Genomic DNA, 12,515 nt, shown 5'->3' with positions numbered 1-12,515 from the left:
TCCCAGAAAGGTCCGTCCAGCTGAAAGCCAAACATCACACACTTGCTCTGCCTTTCAGCTTACTCCACCGCAGGCTCCCCACTGCGGAAGAGGCACCCCTTGCTCACCCCGAACATCTTCGTTTCCTGTAATTGCCAGTGAAATGGTGCCTGTGTGGAGAACGTCTCCTGCCCTGGGAGCACACCCTGACCAAAGCATCCACTGCCTGCTGGCTCCTGTCTTCACGCTGCACCGAGTTGCCGTCTTCTGCTTCCTGAGCCATTTGTTCCACAGCCTGCAGGTGCCCTTCGCCCACACGTGGACTTGCTGACTCCCTCCCATGCAGCTGGGCTTGGGCTGAGGGTTTAGCGGAGCCTGTGACAATAATTTCCTTCTTATTGTGGCACACTAGCAGCTTTTAAAAAACAACTTGGTGACTAGGTTCTATCCTGGCACACCAGTGCACATAAAATTTTTGTAGATGCTCAGGGAGGGCTGCGGGGATGCTGGGGACCAGCGAGCTGGAAGGGGATCAGGAGCACAGCCTGGCATGCCGGAGCCCAAATTCTGCTACTAAACGCACTAGGGCATTACAGGAAGAACTGAAATGAAGACACAACGCTGGCAGAGCAACAACTGCTAATAAACGGGCCCCAAATACGTCCAGACAGAAATGCAAAAGAAGCTAAAAATTATCTCCAGAAGAGGAAGGCTCTGACATAGCTCCCAGTAGGAGCTGGGAGGGGGCAAAGAGCCGCCCCACGTATGCATGCAGAGCTCCATGACACAGCGGCCCTTGGCAGAGCTGGCTGGTCCCAGCACCACGAGCACTGGGTGCACTGGGTCCTGTGGCTACGGCAGGCTCTGAGGGGGGATGCAGGTTCTGCTCCTCAGGCAAGCCCGGACAGAAATAACACCTTGTATGCATCAGACCGAGCCGTGAGCCCGTCTGGAGCAAGAACCTGAAAACTTCCAAAGACAAATTGCTCCCATCCACGGTGTCCTCCCCTGCCTGTCCCACAGGTCGGGCAGGAGCCAACCGCAGCCTCCTGGGCACCAGGCTGTGACCATGTAGTTGCTCATTAAGAGTTACAAAACAACCTCCATTTGCTTCCTCCCATCAAACCCATCAGCTCCCACAGGTGGATACCTGCGTCCCATCCCCCAGCCAGCCCAGAGGCTGTCTTAGGAAAGACTGACGTCTTCCCACTATGCGGCTTTCAGCTTGGCTACAAAAATGAGTTTACCTGGAATGGCACAGGTCTTAAATCTTAGTGCAATCCTGAACCCAGCTCGAGCTGCAGTTACTGGACTGAGCAGAGCAAGCCCCCACGCTGGCTGCCACCGTGCTGTTGAAAACTTGTGAGTGCAGCCCCTTGCTAAGAGCCCGGTGCATTTCCATAAAAGCAGCTTTGTCACCAGAGCGATGTGACGGATGGCAGCCAGGCTTTCGACAGCTACTTCAGTGCTAAATACCAGAGGGGGAAAAAAAAAAAATCTTACCCTGCCTCGTCCTCAGGCGTCTCCTGCTGGGACGGATGAGGGCTGCCAGGGCCATGCTCAGCCTTTTGCCTATGACAAATGCCCAGGTCTCAGCCCAGCATCCCTCCAGCTGGCCAGCATCACACCAGCATCCCACTCCCCACTGGCCACCTCCCTTGCCTTGTGCTGATTTTTTTTCCCAGCACCATTTGCCCCCAAAAGTAGATTTGTGTTCTGCCTGTGGGTTTTACTCTTCCTAATTTAACACGCCAGGTTTCATGGGACAGTGGTAATTATTTCCAAACTTGTTTTCAGGTTGCTCCAGAATTAAATAGACAAATAAAAAAGAGGTCTAGAGAGTTGTTAGGAAAGCAGAAACATTTCACATTAAGTGCTCTCATGGTAACTGAGAAAATAAGCCTGGCAGCGGCGCAGCACGCTGCAGATCGGCCCCGAGAGCACGGATGGGGAAGGAGATGCCATGGGCAAAGCAGCGTGCCCGATGCGCAGCCGATGGTCCATCTCAGCTTTCAGGCCACCTGAAAATAAGAATAACCTCGTGGCTTTTGCCTCTCTGCATTATTTTTTAAAACTATTTTCCTCTGCAAGCCCTTAGGACGAGCAAAATCAGTTTCCTTTTCCTTCGCCTTTAAACTCCATCCACTGCCTTGTACTGGAGAGTTTACAGAGATGTTGGCAGAGGTCCTTTTGGTGTGATCACTGTGCAGTGGGAGTGTTCAGTGTAAAAGGCAGCTATTCTGTGCAGCTGAATGCCCGCAGGTTCCGCTCGCTTCATTTTTGCCTCCTGCCTTTGTCTCCGTGGGGATGCGGTGCTGCGGCACTGCCGCTGCCTCTGGCCAGGGCAGGATCTGCCAGGGACCAAGCAGCTCTCACCCCCTCAGTCACTGTGAGGTCCCCAGCACGTGCGAGGCAGGTACACCCCGCAGGGAGCCAGGATGGCCAAGTGGAGAAGTGGTCCTGCCCCATAAAAATGCAGCTGGTGAGTCCTGGGGGCACTTTGCAGTCAGAGCCTGGTCCTGCCTCTGCTGCCGGGAGTGGATTCTGGCAGCCAGATCCAGAAGGATGAGCACAGGGTCAGTGCACGAGCAGGGCAGCTGGCAGAGGCAGGAGAAAGGGCAAGGTCCGTATCATTATCACAGAACTCGTCCTTTAACCCTGAGCGGCAACCCTGAGGGATATAAAATAGCATTTGTCCTGGGGGCACGTGGTTTCCCTGGAGCTTGAGGTGCCTTTGGAGGGGACAGCAGTGCTGGCCTGCTCTCCCGTGCCCTCTACGTGCCTTACGCAGCCAGGGACCACCCATGCAGATAGCAGCCCAAGCCTTTATATCTCCCTAAACATGTTACTGGTGTTGAAAAGTGCTTTGTTAAATGTTTTATTAAAGTTACAAAGTTTGGCCTGATAGTGAACAAAAAGAGAAGAAATTATTTAAAAAAAAAAAAAAGAAACCCCCAAAATGCTGAATGGATTTGTTCTTTCAGATGCAAATAATTTAACACCTCCCTCAAGAGAGCAAGCATTAACCCAGAATAACTGCTTGGCCAGGAACAGAGAGCGCCTCAGCAGTATCTGCTGACAGCTCTAATCAGTCAGTGCTGATTTAGGACAAGCCTAAATACTGTTAGTTATATTAAAAGCTATTTAAAATTTCCCATAAAAGGACAAATATGAGAAGACACTTAAGTTAGGAATGACCACGGGAAGGATTTCAGAATGTGGCTTGCAAGGGGTGAGACTCGTATCAGTTCAAGCAACAGTGGTGTAAACACACACACACACACACGAAGTGTAAACATGCCTGCCTGAAAACCTGCAACTCAAGCATCATCTTGGACTCTAAGCAGATGCAACCAAAGTTATTTCAAGAACACAAACATCAGTACCGCTAGAAAAGAAAGAAGCACTGGAAAACTCTTTCAAATTTATATAGAAAAGCTGGTATGCATAAATCCTTATTCTGTATTACACCTGTTGCATTGAGTTTCAAGAACACACACAACAAAAGGAAATCATAATATAAAGCAGACGAATTCTCCCACCCCCATTTGGCTAAATACAGCAGAGAGATCAAGGCTGAGATCAAATGCTGATCACATAGTTATGGCTTACCATAATGCGTTGGGATTTTCCTTTGAGCCAGGTAACACGCAAGATGAAAATATTTACTAGCTCTAAAAAAAGAAAACTGGAAGAGCAAAAGGGAAGAAAAAAAGTCCTGCATATGTTCTCATTTCTAGAGAGCAGTTTCAAGCAGCTGCATCTGAACAGCCAGCCTGGAAGTGTTTTGTGTATAGGATGCACATGAAGAAATAGGGAAGGGAAGACAACCGCTGCTCACTACCCACGGCAGGCGTCTGGCTCAACATCCCCTCCCAGACAGCAAAGTAAGCACATTACATACATGGGATGTAGTAAACAGCCACACACCAGCATTTGAGGGATTTTCCTGCCACAAGATGCAATTTGATCAGAAAACCCTGATTAACATGAACTGAAGTGTTTTGTGGAAATACACTGGTTCCAGCTAATTTCTGACAGACTCCTGCTTGGCTGCCGGCCAGCTCGCGGCGAGCCTGCTGGTAACGCAGCGATCCCGGCGCAGGGAAGAGGCGCAGGCAAACCCCTGGCAGCCAGCGGCTCGCTGCGGGCTCTGGTGTCTGAGGTGGGGGCTAGGGGCTCTGCAGTGAGCTTATGGGAAAACCTTGAAAATCCTGGCTGGTTTCGGAGGCTGCAAGTCTCCCAGCTCCCATCACTTGCAACACCGGGACTGCTGCAGTTCCGTGCATACTAGACTAAGGCTCAGTGTCCCAGCTATGGGCAGGCGAGTCTCCACAGGCAGATGACAGCTGGACCGCTTCATTTGTGGGGAAAAAAAAACCCAAACAAGCAAGTGTATGAAAAGTAAAACACTTTAACTTTTTATCCAATGGGAAATTTTGGTCTTTGCTTCCCCTTGGGTCCTTTAAAACTGCATGAGGCCCCTTCTCATCAAGAAATAGCTTTGTTCTATTGTTACTTCACAAGAAGTAAGTTTTGACCAGGGTCCTGGTCAGATGACTGCTGCTTTCAGACAGGAATGCAGCAGATGGGAAAAGCCGCGCCAAGCAGTTACAGGCAGAAGTGATGCTGGTGGAATGGAGCTGGTGCACTGAGAGATCAGCCCTCACATCCTGAGAGAAGGTGCTGGCAGTTCAGCTATAAATTACAGGGCTGAAGGGGGAATTGCTGGCAGGACTGCTTTCCAGGGAGGTGCAGTTACAGCTGGTTGGTCTTCCCCAGAACCAACTGGGATCTCTTGGTTTTTGGCCAGTGAAATCAGGAAAAGGCCAGATTTCACAAATATAATTTGGCTTGCGGACTCTCTTATATAGGTTTGTTCTGCAACAGGAGATCTGTTTAGGGAAAAAGGGTAGACCAACCTCTTTTGGCAGTGTTGAAATCCCTGCACATGCCTAGGAGCAAGCACACATTAGGTAACAGTGAAAAGCAGAGGAACCATAATCCAGGGGAGACTGATGAGCTGCTTTGCAGCCCTGCTCTCTGTAAAGCATTACTGTGCAAAACACCTTCCTCCAGCAGCTCCTGCAGGACCCTGGTCTGCTGAGGAAGGCAAGGACAAGATACACAGGGCCTCTTGACAGGGTAGTCTGGCTAATCCAGCTCAGCTGTGCTTGGGAAGGCAGAGCCCTGCTTTGAAATCTGTCCCCTGCCATCCTGGTAGTGGGAGAGACTGATTCTGGCCAGAGGTGTCCCCGAGATGTTGGGGCCAGAGGTTTTTGCCAGATAGTTTATCAACAATTTATAACCCTGATGAAGAAGTGGGTCCACAGGTTACCTGAAGGTAACACTGCTCAGAATCTACAAAAGCACAGTGGCTTTCCAAAGCCAGAGCCCTGGGTGGGCCATTCCCACGCAAGTCTCCTCATGATCCTTTTCAGTAGGAGCTGTGTTGGGTTGGCTTTGCAAAGGGAGAAGCTCACAGAGCAGCACTTGCACCAACCACAGCCTTTTACCTTGGGGTAACGTTGACATGAATCAACGTTTGATTTACCATGGATAATGGATCCAGGGCCAAAAATCTGATGTCATGAAGAACGGGCGGTTACCAGTCCAGTGAAAAGCTGAGTTGAGGCACTACCAAAGAGCTATAGAGCGATGATTTATTGACTCAGTCCTTGCAGAGACACTACTGCAAAGTCCTATAAGCAAACAAATGCCTGGGTTCCCATTCAGCAACCGCTGAGCACGCAGGGCTCATAACGCCGTACAAGCCACAGCTTCCATGGGCTCCTGCAACTGAAAATCAAGTGTGTCCCAGTGTCCATGGTGTGCCTGAGTAAAGGCCCTACCCCCGTAATGGCTGGATGCAGATTTGGGTCTTCAAGCCCACAGTTATCAGGTATCAGGGCCTGACCACCCTGGCATGTAATTTCAGGTTACAGGGATGCTGCAGGCCAGGGATTTGGAAAGCTCCCCCCTTCCAGCAGGAGACCAGAGCGTGGCACCTTGCCATCACAAGCTGGTCTCACCCTGCCAGGTTGTGTAACAAATTCACGGTTTACCCTCCATGAGGTAGATTGTCACATTTGCTGTGATAAAGGTTATGCCCACATGCAAAGTGAGGAAAAATAGGAGAGCGCATCATTCTTAATCAAAACAACATGGTTCTCCTACTGCATTTCTCACGCTCGGGCACTGTTAGACGCATTGCCACCTCCCCCAACAAACTGAGCTGGCATAGCTTAATAGCAGATCAGTTACTGGTAGGAAAGAACTAGCTAGCCATGTGCCCCAGTTTCACCTTGCAGGCAGGGCTCGACCTGTTTAAAGGCTGCTTGGGCATGTTGCACACAAAAATACTGGCCAACACCTAACAGCTTATGTCTAATGCTTGAGAAATACAGAACTCTTAAGGGTACAGGCGCTTGTGGGTGCATAGGATTAAGCTCAAAGATCATCATGTTATTTCCTACTTGTTCCCTTTTCTTTATAGTGCTATGCTTTGCAGCTGGGGCTCGCCCTACATTACTAAAAGTTGACTTTATACATTTGAGTAATACCATAAAAATATACAACAGGAAAAAAAATACTTCAACAGGCTTTAAAAAAATGTACTAATAAATTCATCATCAACATGTTAACCAATTGCCATTTACAAGATGGATTTCAGCTGGCAGAGGAATATTTCTCTTAATAGAGGAAAGGAAATATTTATTTTAATAAAAGGATCTCAGTAGCTTACCTGTGTTTTTAGAAGACAGTCCTTAGAGCTGTCGGTGCAGCAATCTGCACTCTTCTATAAAGGAGTTATGCTCTCCTAAATTCCTCACAAGGTGACCGAGCAGTGACTTTACAATACACTGTTAATCCAGCTATAACCCTGAATATTGAAGAGTTGCCTTCTTCCAGTCTTGCACCAAGAATCTCTGCAGAAAGCAGACGCTTCTCTGTCCCCTGGCAACATGTGGCGGGAACGGAGGCGCTCTCTGATGCTCTCTTAGCAAAGTCATGCCTCCCACTATGTCCCTCAAGACATAAATCGCTTGATTCATGCATTGACTCAGCCCAAACAATTATACGATACAGCTCATTATAAACAAAGCTCTATTTAAATAAATAGGGTTTGAAGAAAACCCATGTACTGTCAAGAACAGGGTAAGTAGGAAAGGTCTTCACAGACATTCAAGCAGTGAGATGGTCATGCCTTCGCTACTCCAGGACATTGCCTTTAATTATGCAGGCTGGGAGCACAGGTAGCAATGGGCAGAGGTTATTGCTGCCTCTGCTGGGCCAAGAGCTGCTGCCAGATAAGGCTGGGGCCCAGCCTGCCTGGCCTGCCATGGGTGGAACGGGGAGAGCACTGGGGATACTGGGGTGGCTGTGTGTGTGCTGGAGGAGAGGAGAAGGGGCTGGAGCAAAAGAGAGGGGGCTGCCCAGCATAGCAGGGAGGTTGCTCCAGGGGAAGCAAATGAGCCGCAGCTCACAAGGGAAACTGCCTTGGCTTATCTTCCACCCCACAGCATCTGTCCCTCATTGGCTCCCCATTTTACAGTCTGAGAGTATCAAGCATAAAACAAATTTTCCCATACTTTTAGGTTTTCTGTCTGTGAATGTCTGGCACAGAAAACATTCATCAGAGGTCAGAAATTCCTTCCCACTGGGAAGAACTGCTCAACAGAATACAAGTTAGCCAGTCTTCCTGCTGTGGGAAGGAGAAAAAAAAAGGCAAGTAAATATGCTCTATGCTCCCTACCCTTAATCACATTTGACAGTCCAATTTCAAATGCCTTATTTTGGCTTGAAATTTGTCTTCTACACTGTTCAAAAAATTTCTGGCCCACAGCAGCACTTTTTGTGGGTGCTTTTCATGGCACCACAACACATGGTTTGAGTTTGTCCACTCAAAACTGTGAGCCTAAATAAACAGTGTTGTGTGGGGCAGGGCAAAAATGCCTTTGGATTCCCTCGGTCCATCAAAATCACAACATGCCTGACAAATTAACCAGCAACAGAGATACATTTTCCTATCAATCCAGCTGTTCATTTTGGAAAAGTCAGAGCATACTCACTCGTGAAGGAACACCCCACCCTGTTCCACCAGCTGACAGGAGCGTCTGTGTTTTCCCCATCCATTTCCCTTAAAAAAAGAAATTTAAAAAAAAATCACTGGATTTGGTACAAACCACCCTCCGCAGCTGTCTGAAGTCTGCTGCCAGCCAGCCCTTCCTGAGGTGGTGTCCTCAGGAGCCAGCAAGCTGGGCAGCACGCTGCAGATCTGGCAGAGCAGAAGGATGCTCACAGCTGCAGATGCCTGCCAGCCTCAGCAGAGCGGAGCCAAGGCTGGAGCGGACCTCAGGAGATCATCTAGACTGATCTCCTGGGCAAAGATGGGTCAAACACACTAACGGTCAGGCAACTGGTTTAAAACTTAAGCAAGACACATTTTAGCCCTAGACTTTGTTGAGGCAAGGGTTGTAGAGGGGGCAGGTATGGAGCTCCCCTAGTTTGGAGAGGGGGTGAAGGGATGGCGAGACTGTAGTGACACTCAGCAACACTGCTGAAGCTGATGGAGACCTTAAAGCCCTTCAGGCAGCCCCAACCCCTACCCAGATGTGTGGTTTTAAATGCATGTCTGTTCCACTTCCTTTGCTTGGTTTTCATGTTTATAAGCTTGCAAGGCTAACAGCTTCTGTGGCATCAAGTAAAGGCATTTTGTATAAGCAAGCTGGAAAAGTGAGGAATGGCAGAATTAGCTGTTCCCGGAGATGAGAGGGCAGCAGCAGTCCTCTACTGCCAAAATAAAGGGGTTTCAGCGTCGGTAGGCTGAGCACCCACCTGCAGTCAGAAGCAACCACAGGCAAACGCAAGCTGCAGTATTGCCACGCAGATGTGGTCCATCACAAAGTTAAAAATACCCGCATGCTTTTACCAATTTTGATATTAAGAGTAACCTGTCAATCTAGACATGAATTTGTTGCTGCTTTAAAAAAGACAATAAATTTAGGTTTAAAAAACTCCTATTTAGAGAAACTAAATTTAACCTTCTGTGCATAAGGCTCTCTTGGTTTATGTAAAAGTCCAAGTGAGAAAAAACAGGTGGGGGAGAGGTTTCTTTCTCCATCTGTACTTGTGGGAACAGAAGTGGCAAGAGCGGGAACAGAAGTGGCAAGATCTGCTGTTTTGGAGATGCCTTCTAAGCACATTATGGCAACTCTGTGGTTGCTTTTAGTTCGAACAGAATTTCATGGTGGTTGTTGATATCTGAAAGGCCAAATAATCTAAACAAACAAAATTAAATCCCAACTTTGGGGCAAGTAAAGCCTGACAGAATCAAGTACTTTCTTGTAAACACAACAAGGTTTGTCATTTCAATTTACGTATCAAAAAGAATTTGCAATGAAAGAACTTCAAGCAAAACATTAATGCAAGATATCAAAACTGAGCCTGCATGATAAGGCTGTTTCTAAGCCACCAGCAAAAGATAAAAATTGGCAAAGGGATTTCATAGTTCCCAAACACATAAATAAGGCTCGATGATGCCATATACAGGCAATATTACAGTAACGGGCACAGGACTGCTCACAGAAGGGCAAGAAAATTGAGTAACAAATGATGCTTGATTCATTGGGCTGTAAGAATTCTATCTACTACCTCTCCTCTTTTGCAATCTGTAGTTTGCAAAGACAGGGGGAAGGAAACTGTTTTGACAATTCCCCTGCCATTTCACCAGAGATAATATAATCATTATTTAACTGATACTCCCAGGAAACAGAAGTTTATGTTGCTTGAGCCAAAAATCACAAAGTTATCACTGTTGGCAGAAGCATCTCAGTTTCATCATTGTATGAATGTCTTACTGGAGAAAGAACAGAATGAACTTACCGTTTCGGTACACAGCAGAATGTGCAAGCTAGACACATCACCCACGGATTAGTGGAGGAGAATGGCTTTTAACGTAAATGTTGTGATTTAATTCAGTACTACTTACCCATTTCTAATTAATGTTGCTGCAAGTTTTCAGAAATAATCCTCATTTTTTTTGCCTGAGTTTCTTAGGACTGGAAAATATGTGGAATGTGTTTTTTGTCTTATCAAATATTCTTCAGAAGTTCATGCACTTGGAAGTTTATGCTAGGAAGCACAGTGTTTGCTGTTGCTTTACTTTTTTCTTCTGATTATAGAAGGAGATTTTGGAGATCAAAAGCAAGTGGCTGAAATAAAAAGGTCTCATCAGCTGATGAATTCATACCTGTCTGGAATGTCATATTTTTATTCACATAAATTAACATTTACACTTAAGATATCAGTATTTCTCACTCAAGCTGCAGAAGGATTTCAAAAAAACATTAACCTTAGAGCAGAAAATATCTGTAAATTCATTAGGAGAAAAAGCAATGAATCTTCTCAAAATGCTGAGGAGCAAATGCGATGTAGCTCTATTGAACAGCTTCATGGAAGATAAAAATAGTAGTATGCCATTTAATGAGACACCACTGGCACTGGGGCCATCTCCTGTGAAAGGCTGAAGGTAGAGGGTGGTCTGCTGGAAGGTTCGCTCCTTAAACTCATGGGAGCAGGGAGCTCCAAGACCTTCAGCGACCAGCTTCGACAGACTTTCTTATATAGAGAGGAATGCAATGCCACGAGCAAGTGGGACGGAAAGATACCAAGATGAAGATGCAAACCCCATGCTGACAGGAGCTTTTGTAGCTGTGTGCTAGGGTGGTGGCCATGATATCCAAGAATCCATCTGTGGGACTACATATGAACTTAGTTTTTCTTCCTCCTACAGATAGAGTAAGGAGAGGTGATTCTTTATCACGGACACTGCAACAGAACCAGGCAACACAGAACATGTGGTTTTCTCTAGCTAAATCATTTATAATCTCTCCAAGTTGTGATTATTGATCTAGAGACCACACACACCCACTGTATCTATCTGCATGCATATATGAAAAGTTGTATGAAGTCTGGTAATGAAATTATAATAAAGCCACAATTATAATACTCCAAAGATAGACGTTTATTGAGTTGCTGAAAAATACAAGTGTTCCAGTAAGTTTGTCACATTTAAGTGTCAGCTAAAAAAAAAAAAAAACTACAGAAGTTCCACGTACAAGTCTAGTTGTTCCACTTCCCCGCTATAATGAAAACTGCGTTGATGATACAAAGCCAAACCTTTAACAATCAGCTGTGAATTTCAGAAATGTTAACATGTTCTAATTCTTATATTGCCCTTACTTGTAGCTATGAGCTATGTGCTGAGCTATGCATCGTTCGGTTCTGAAGGCAATGCGTTATAGCTGTGAAAACTAGGTATTCGTATGATAATCTACTCCTTGGCTATATAACCAGATTATTAGCATGAGCTTTCCATTATTGATGAGGCCTAACTAATTAAAACTACAAATAATTACATACACATTTTACAAATAGGCTTCATCTGCTAAAGTCACTGGAACATTAAACTTCAAAATTTTTTAAAAAATGCTCTTGGAAGGGTTCTAGTAGCCACCTGAGTTATATTTGTAGCCACTCAGAGCAACTGATCAGTGTGTTTGAACACAAAACCACAAACAGGAGAACCCTGTAAAACCACGGATGAGCAGTTGATTCTTTTTTTAAAAAACCAAAAAACCCCAAAACCAAAACAACCCTCATAGTTTCCACAAATTAAGAGTAGCAGAACAGCAATGCTAGCCTGGGGCACTGTAGTTACATCCATCACTGGTGTAGACATATCTTAATCAGAGAGGAAAGTTAAAAGGCTACAGCCATAACAATGAAATTTAACCAATGCAAAGCAGCAGCTGAAGGCAGCAAGATGTGTGCCTGGTCTGTAAGCAGGGCACTGAAGAGAGACTGTAAAAGCAGACACAGCCTGAGAACATACACCATAGGTATCTGACAGATGATGGAGGGAGATGCAGATTTCAAGCTTGAACAGAAAACAGGAAAGTTCCATTTATCAGTAGTTCAGAGTCTTTGATTTAGGAAACAGAAGCTGAATAAGCTCAGTGCAACATGTGAAAAGGTCGCTGCAGTCAGCAAGACCTATACAGCCCTAAGAACTGCTCCTGAAGAATCACTGGGGGGGGGAGGAAGCACTGCAATAAAGATCTGTAAAATGTATTCAGTGCTGTTAGTTCTCCAATCCTGCTGGAACCAACGCAGCCTGCCACCAGCAGCAGACACCTTTACCAAGGCAGGTGGTGTAAACTATCTACATGTTTATAGCTGGAGCTTGCCACTTATAGAAATTGTGACTCAGTGAAAAAAGTCCATGTCTGAGCCATATTGTCCACAGCTGATAATCTAAATACCAAGGGTCACTACTCATTTGTGGCACCCTGATCAAATGTACCAAGCTCATAAAAAAAAAAAAAAAAAATTACTCTGCAAAGCTTCATGAATTTTACATTTATCTCAGTACACCTCATGTGGAAATTCCAGATTTTTTTTTATTAGGTTTTTTTTTTTGCTTACAACAATTTCTTTATTCCACAGTGACCTTCCCCATGAACAGGACAGAC

This window comes from Egretta garzetta, unplaced genomic scaffold (assembly GCF_000687185.1).
Source record: "Egretta garzetta isolate BGI_Z169 unplaced genomic scaffold, ASM68718v1 scaffold404, whole genome shotgun sequence".
NCBI lineage: Eukaryota > Metazoa > Chordata > Aves > Pelecaniformes > Ardeidae > Egretta > Egretta garzetta.
The sequence above is the reverse complement of the archived record's forward strand: the minus strand, read 5'-3'. Positions refer to the sequence as shown.